Source organism: Lytechinus pictus, chromosome 14 (assembly GCF_037042905.1).
Source record: "Lytechinus pictus isolate F3 Inbred chromosome 14, Lp3.0, whole genome shotgun sequence".
Lineage (NCBI taxonomy): Eukaryota > Metazoa > Echinodermata > Echinoidea > Temnopleuroida > Toxopneustidae > Lytechinus > Lytechinus pictus.
The window spans coordinates 18263351-18271094 of record NC_087258.1 but is presented as its reverse complement, the minus strand read 5'-3'; positions in this window follow the sequence as shown (position 1 = coordinate 18271094).

Sequence of the window (7744 nt, the reverse complement as noted above, 5' to 3'; positions counted from 1 at the left end):
GAAATTTGGGGTAAGAAAGAAAGGAGGGGGATAGGAGGAGAAAGAGAGAGAAGATGGAGACTAGGAGAGTGTGGAGGGGTAGTGGAGAGAAAAAAAAGTGTAAATGAAATCAAAATAAATTAAGATTGAGGCAGTTACTCTTTAACTGAATGCTATCATTTACCTTTCAAGCTTAAATGTATAAAAACAAATCATATTGAAATATTGATATCTCGGTGCCTTCTGTGGCATTTACTTAACTGGTATTGCCATGGTAACATTATTAGACTTGAAGTTTGTTTCTGTCTTTCTAGACAGAGGGTATTGAGACTTTTTTTTATTGAATAAACAGTTATTACTGCAATTACTCTTTTCTTTGTGTTTTATATTTACTCCCAAGTTATTGAATTTCATATTGTTTGGTATTATCATTTATCACTAAAATACCTGTTTGGCAGTATTTCTAAAAGGTTTCCTTGATTATGATGTATCCCATCTTATTCTCAGTTTTTCTGTAAAATATAGGTTTATCATAGTATTCATCTTTGTTTGCTGCGGTTGGCATGGTTTTCAAGTTTATTATATTACAGCATATCCATTAGTGAATTTGTACCTGACTTGACAGTATACTGCACAAATGCATTTTTCAATTTTATTTCATATTGTTTGTTACAGCATTATCAATTCATCACTAAAATACCTGTTTGGCAGTGTGTTTAAAAGGCTTCCTTTGGAAATATATCCTATTGTATATATTCTAATTTTTCTCTAAAAATATGGGTTGATCATAGTATTCATTCCTGTTTGGTGCGGTTGCCATGGTTATTCAAATTAATTTTATTACAGCATCCATTTAATAGTGAAATGCAACCTCACTTGTTATGCTATAAAATGCCTTTTTTTTTCTAGAGAGAGAACGGGAGCTAATAACCAATGACCCGACATCCATTTTGATAATGACTTCTTGATTCATCCATACTTTTTAGTGCAATATATCACCTGCTTATGGTCATGTGTTCGAAATTGGTGGGTTGTAATTGTGGTGTAAAAGCTAGTAGTACTTAGTGACCTTGACTTGATGATACAAGAGAATTTCTTGAAAATTGTTGATTTGCTTCATTTATTTATATTTTTTTTGCAGTTTGGCTTTTATTTGGTAATTTCAAGTCCTGTCCGTTTCTAATTATATACTGTTCAGTGCAAATTAGTGGGTTGTAATTGTGGTGTAAAAGCTAGTAGTACTTAGTGACCTTGACTTGATGATACAAGAGAATTTCTTGAAAAAATTGTTGATTTGCTTCATTTATTTATATTTTTTTTGCAGTTTGGCTTTTATTTGGTAATTTGAAGTCCTGTCCGTTTCTAATTATATACTGTTCAGTGCACAACTTTAAGGTGTCACTCTCCATAGTAGAATTTATTTATTTGAGCAACGTTTTTACGACTACAGTATACTTCACCTGGAGAAAGAGAGGTGCCTGTAGATAAATGGGCTTTATCAAGCAATTGAGTGGATATTATTTACCCAATTTAGGAAATATTTAAAATAAATATATTATAACTTAAATGAACAACCAAATTTTCAAGATACAGTTTAAATCTGAGTAAATAACAGAGAATAATATGTTCATGTATGATTATAGGCAGATGGGGTGAATTTCATTTTAATAGATATGAACAGAATCTTCCAAAACCTGTGTTTTTATGCACAAAAGGTGTTACATTTATTTCCATGTATGTAATGTATCAAAACAAAGAGTGATAGATGAGAGAGATAATAGATCTGTATACCCTGTACACAATTTTGTCAAAGAAAAGGGAATATTGTAACCCCCAAGATCTTTTGTTGATAAATGTACCATCGACATGATTATCAGCTCTCTAATCTTCCTTTGTCATCTCTCCTAAAATGTTCTGAGTAAATACCCTGCTCCCATTGTACTTAGGGTTTTCAACCTATTACTCACAGTCCCATCAAGCAACTCTGAAAAGCAGAATGGCAAATAATCGTGAGCAGCAACATGCAGGATAAAACAAACTAAAGCGAGACAAAACTACCCCCAAGTCAGCTTGTTTACACCCATTGCCTTGGCAACGGAAAGCTTTTATTCCCATCAAACAAGAGAGCAATTTCTACAGCCAGTATTTGTTGCCATGGAGCAATTTGGTATTCGCTCAAATTCAATAGGCTTCATTCAACCGGTTATTGGGGAATATCGTCAATATTGGGTACTTGTTTTCAATTGTTGCCGTGGTTTCTGTCGAGGGCGCCGGAGGGTTCAATACAACACTCCAGCTTGGAGAAGGGAAAAGGAAATAAAGTAGTGTGGAATTGAACAGGTTTTTATGAAAAGGGAGATTCTCTGTTTTGTTTGGGCCTTGTAAGGGCTCCCTTGTAATTGGTTGATATTGATAGCTTTTCATTAGGATTGCATGTACATGTCGCCATGGCAACACGAGAGCTTGTCTAGTCAAAACGATGAGCTGCAGTTTGATATGGTTTCAGGACTATTAAAAGGGGAAAAACAAATGTGTAGGGGTAAATGGAAATGAACAAAAGACCTTGCATACAGGTGCACTAAAAATATTGCTTTAAACACTTCACACAAGCACAAGCAATTCAATTAATCATTCACAATGTTACTCTAAAAGTGAATGCAAGGAGTATTTTATCACAGGAGAGTCTTAAAAATAAATGTATATTGACCAAATAGAAATGATTTAATAATGAAGGTTGATTTGTCTCTTTAGTTTGAATTAACCACAAAGGAAATTTGTGTTTCTTTTATTGCGGATTTTGTTTGTAAATATCAGACCTCCACCTTGCAGTTTGAGACCTCCCCCCCCCCCCCCCCCCCCCCTCTTCCTATCCCATTGTGTATATTACTTGTCAATTAGAAGTTGGAGACCCTTTTCCCCTCTTCTGACTTTGTGGATTGCTTGATTTTTAATTTTAGTTGCAAAAATGAAAAATGTCATTTTGAAGTTTTAGACCCTTTCCCTCCTCCCGATACACAGTGTTCTTCTCAGGAATAGGATGAAAGACATTCCGTCTCAGGTTTCTTTCATTAAGCCGAAATAATTTAGGTCAACATCCCGCAAATTGTGAAATCTTATCTTTGCATGGACTATGCCGAAATAACGGGCAAATCAGGAGACTGTGGTGGCGTGTTGATACAGCGTGTGGGGAAGCCAGGCTTCTAATATCCCATTCCGATGGAGCTGCACAACTCGGGCTTTAGCACGATAAAAAGTCCTCCTCCGGCAACGTTCCACTGGCGCACCTGAAGCCGGCATCTCCTAATTCATGGGAGATGTTTCAGTGATGTAAAATGAACCTTTTTCATTAAGATGCCATGTCTCCTCTTGTTCCTCTTTGACATTTTATCGCGTCCGTACTCTTCTTCGAGTTCCACTTAAGTTTCAGTTTGTCACTATCTGTTTGGTTTTGGACTATCAGTCTCCGCACCATCAACATTAGGCATCCTCTACTTTATGCTCTCTCGCATAGTACTGTCTGTTTTAATTGTTGTTCCTCATTCCTTGTGTTAATTTTCTTTTCGTATACTTCTTATAAATTTCTACACGAATTGGATGGTGCTAAATGTATTTGATTCTTATTGCTCAGATAGAAATATATACTCCTATTTTTTGTCAGCTTATATCATAATCAAGTATTCATTGAAAATTTAACATGAAATCAATAAATATAACAGAGAAATCAAGAAAATTAAAAGCATACATACCAATGAAAAAATTTACAAGGAGTTAATCTGCTTTGTGAGTTTAAATCAATCTTTTATATAATTTTGAATTTCAATACTTTTTTCTCTTTATGTTATTTCACAATTATTATTTCTTTAGTCTACATTTTTTTACATCCAATTACCTGCTTATTTTTTTTCTTATTTATTTTGCACAACAAACATTTTGATGTCCTAATAATAGACTAGTCTTCTTTACAGTATAATACTTGCCTCATCTCATTTTCATTTTTTTTTCTTTACACCCTATTGTGGATAAAATTAATTGCTCTAAAGAGTCCCTACATTCTGTTTGGTTTAAGGTGTTTTTTTTTTTCAAAGTGATTGTAGGCCTATCTCTTTAAGCTACAGACACTTAAAATTAATAAACTGACCACTCTTCTGGAAATCTATTTTGAGAGCATGCAATCTTGAATTAAGAGGGACTCTTGGTTTCTTTAATTATCTCTTTTAATCTCCTTTTCATTTATTTCTTCTTTTTTTTTACTATTGATTTTATCATTTCCCATTACTGAATACTCTCCTCATTTCTCTCAAGCACCTATATTTTTATTTTCTCTTGTTTCATATTAGTATTATTGATATTATTGTTATTAAATTTAATATTTTTATTGTTATTATTATCATTATTATTATTGCCGTCATCATCATTATTATCATTGTTTCGGGATGTTCATTTCTATATTCCAACTCTCTTTTTAATCTTTTATTTTCATTCTTATTATCTCCAGTTTAAAATGAGTGTTTCTTGGATCTGACCGTCCAGTGTTCATAAATCTTAAAGGTCCCTAAACTGACCACCTTCCAGACGGTGTCTCTTTAACTCATTTTGAGAGCATGAAAGTTTGATTTGAGAGGGGATCTCGATTGCCGTCCTCACCTGACCAATCTCCCTGACCTTTTACTCATGGACAGAATGGAGTAATACCCAACGCAAACAAGCCCAGCCAGCTACTATCCCCCTGCCTTCACTATTAACACCGGCGCTAAAACCGGCGCTTGCCAAATTTGGAATTTGATACAAACCAATTCGATATTAGCACGGTACAGAGAGATATAGATGGATACCGGGTAGAGGGGGTCGGGGATGGGAAAGATTGGGGGATGTGTGGTTTTCTGTGTTGAAATCATCAGATGATAGTTTATGCTCGATTGATGGTGGAGCCGGTGTCGTCGTCGTTGTGTGGGGTGGCGTGTAAATGCTCCATGCACATCATAGGGCTGATGTGAAATGGGGTTTTGAGTTGCACTGATCCGCGATAATTTGAAATCGTCACCAAGTAGAGTGTGAATGGTAAATTCTATCAATGGTTCTTAATGTATGTGATCTGTCTCTGCAGCTTCCCACATAGGGTTACAGTTCACAAGAACTTCTCTGTCAGATTTAGTATTAGAGTATTAGTAATACGTCGTTCCGATGTATTAAGCGCTATATAAAAAACGGATTATTATTATTATTAGAGGGTTTCCTGAAAAAAATGTATAGGCCTATACATAAAAAAGGGGAGAAAGGAGAGGAGAACCGTGTGCCCTTGAGCTGAATAGCTCCAGTTAACTTGAAATACAGAATTCTAAAAATGCATCCTTCCAATGCACGGCAGGTACGGTGTATGAGTGCACTTTCATTGCTGATTAGCCGGAGCTCCATTCAGGGTTTTATCCTCAAACCCATGAGAGAAATGTGCTTTGGGGTTATTTCCCTGCTAAATCAGTACTACGTAGTCAACTGCGAACCCCCTGATTGAGCCCTAAATCTGATATTTTCCCCTCGAAAGAATGCAAGGCATTTAAGCTATTTCAGTCATTTCACCCTGATAGAACCACGGAAATTGGAAGACGTAAAGCCTAGTTGTTGGCCGTACTTCTGGTTAGAGTTGTCTAGTTTTTTGTATTGAGTAAAGAGTTATGGATTTATTGGTGAAATGAGATGGAAAATCTCAGATACATCTGCTCTGGAAACCTTTTCAGAAACTATTCTCCAATGCCTGGAATACTTCAAATTCCATCTCCATTTTATATTTTACTTTCCTCCCTTTCTCTCTGGTGCCGTGAACATTCCAGGGAGCACTTTATTTCAACAAGGCACAAATTGAGGGAGTAAATTTTGGCGAATGTCAGGCATGCACGCCAGAGAATTACAAGAGAATTTGTGACCGTGTAAGTGTAAAGATCATTTGAAATATGCCTGGTACTGGAAAAAATCTGTGCCGCCGCAATTCCCCCGTGGTGTTCCAGTGACAAAAATAACGTGATTGAAATTATTGTGTATGCATGCTAGCGTAATTAAGTTGCAGCAGTTCGTAGTGCATACCCTCAACCCCCCTCACTAGCACATATAGATTACACCGCGCCGAAAAGTCACTAAATAGTCGCCTACCCCCTTCGGGTGGGCCCCCTGATAGTACCAGTTTGATGATATTAAAATTCCTCGCGGATTATAATTCTTTAAAAAATGCAATTTTAAGATGATTGCATTTTAAATGATCTCCGGGTTTCACGGGAAGTTGCTTTCCAAGAGCCTCTTGAGTTGGCAGCTAAATTCTGTGCATGCCTGAGAGCACCGAGCATTTATTGACGCTTAGAACGCCACAACACCCGCTCTCTATCCTGCCTCTTTTCTACTCATTATTATACCCTTTCTTGTCCTAGATATGGAATGCCTGCAGAACAAATTTGATTTTCAGATTATGTGGTTTTAGATGATGATTTTCAAGGGATGTTTGACTTCGTTTTTGTGTTGATGAGAATATTTGATCAATCTGTAATATACAATCCAACCTCTCTTATCCTCTGGCATTAATACATGCATTGGATTTAGAATTAGATTTCAGAATATTAGGAATGAAGCAGAAAGAGAAAAACAGTTGGATTGAATTTCGTTGTACAATATCATTTTTAAAGGAAAGATGATCACCTTTACTTTTCTTACTGACTGTTAAATGTAAATAGACTGGATAATTGGAAAATAAGGGTTAAAATAGAAATGCATTTGAATTCTTCCTTTTTTTTATAGCTTTTAATACCCTATATTTCAATGAGTATTTACATTTAAAAATGTGAGCGTTCATATACAAATAACAATTTCTTCAGCTATCTTTGCTTGAATTCAGATAATATACATAAAAAAGAACATTTTTTTCATTCAAGTACAGTCTATTACATACATGTCTATGACATACTTGTATGTATCATCATACCACAGGGGGAATTATGAATATCATTTTACCAAACAAAAGTTTAACTGTATCATTCATGTTTTTACTTTCAAATATAATTCACTGCCAAAATATCAAATTTTGTTAGAAAAGATGTATAATTAAAACTTTTGTATTCTTAAATATTGGCTTATGGCATTTTAGTCTCTTAGTCTAAATGCATGCAAACACGCTTTAATTTCATTATGCAAAATATTTTATTAAATTGTTGCATCTATTTGCGCTCTTGTTATTCTTTATTCAAATTATTGCCTCTTTGTACTTGAATAAGGTTGATACAAGAACAACAAATTCTAGTTATTTAAGACCGCATGTACACAAGTACATGGCCCACTTATATTTTCACAGGAAATTAACATTTCTATAATTTCATCATGATGAATGTACACGTATGAATGAGATAGCCATCTCTCACAATGCTGCGGAGCATAGACATGTAAATTTCGTTATTCAATTGATGACTATTTATCCCTGATGTTGACTGTGATGCATTACGCTATATCCATACCATAATTAATTGAAATCCCCCCAGCCTGCGCGTTCCTCTTTTTTTCCATGTAGAGTGTTTTCCCCCCTTTCCATTTTTATATACATATTTTTTTACCTTGAACTGGGACCATATAGCTGCGTGCGAAGTTCTATCATGGCAATAAATGTCCATTTTTCATTACATGCCGCATAAACAGTGCTTGGTCAACCCTTAAGATAATAAAGGACTATTTTGCCACAGCCCTCTAATTGAATTTGCTCTCTTTTATTACCTTCGGAGTAATTACATTTGTAAAG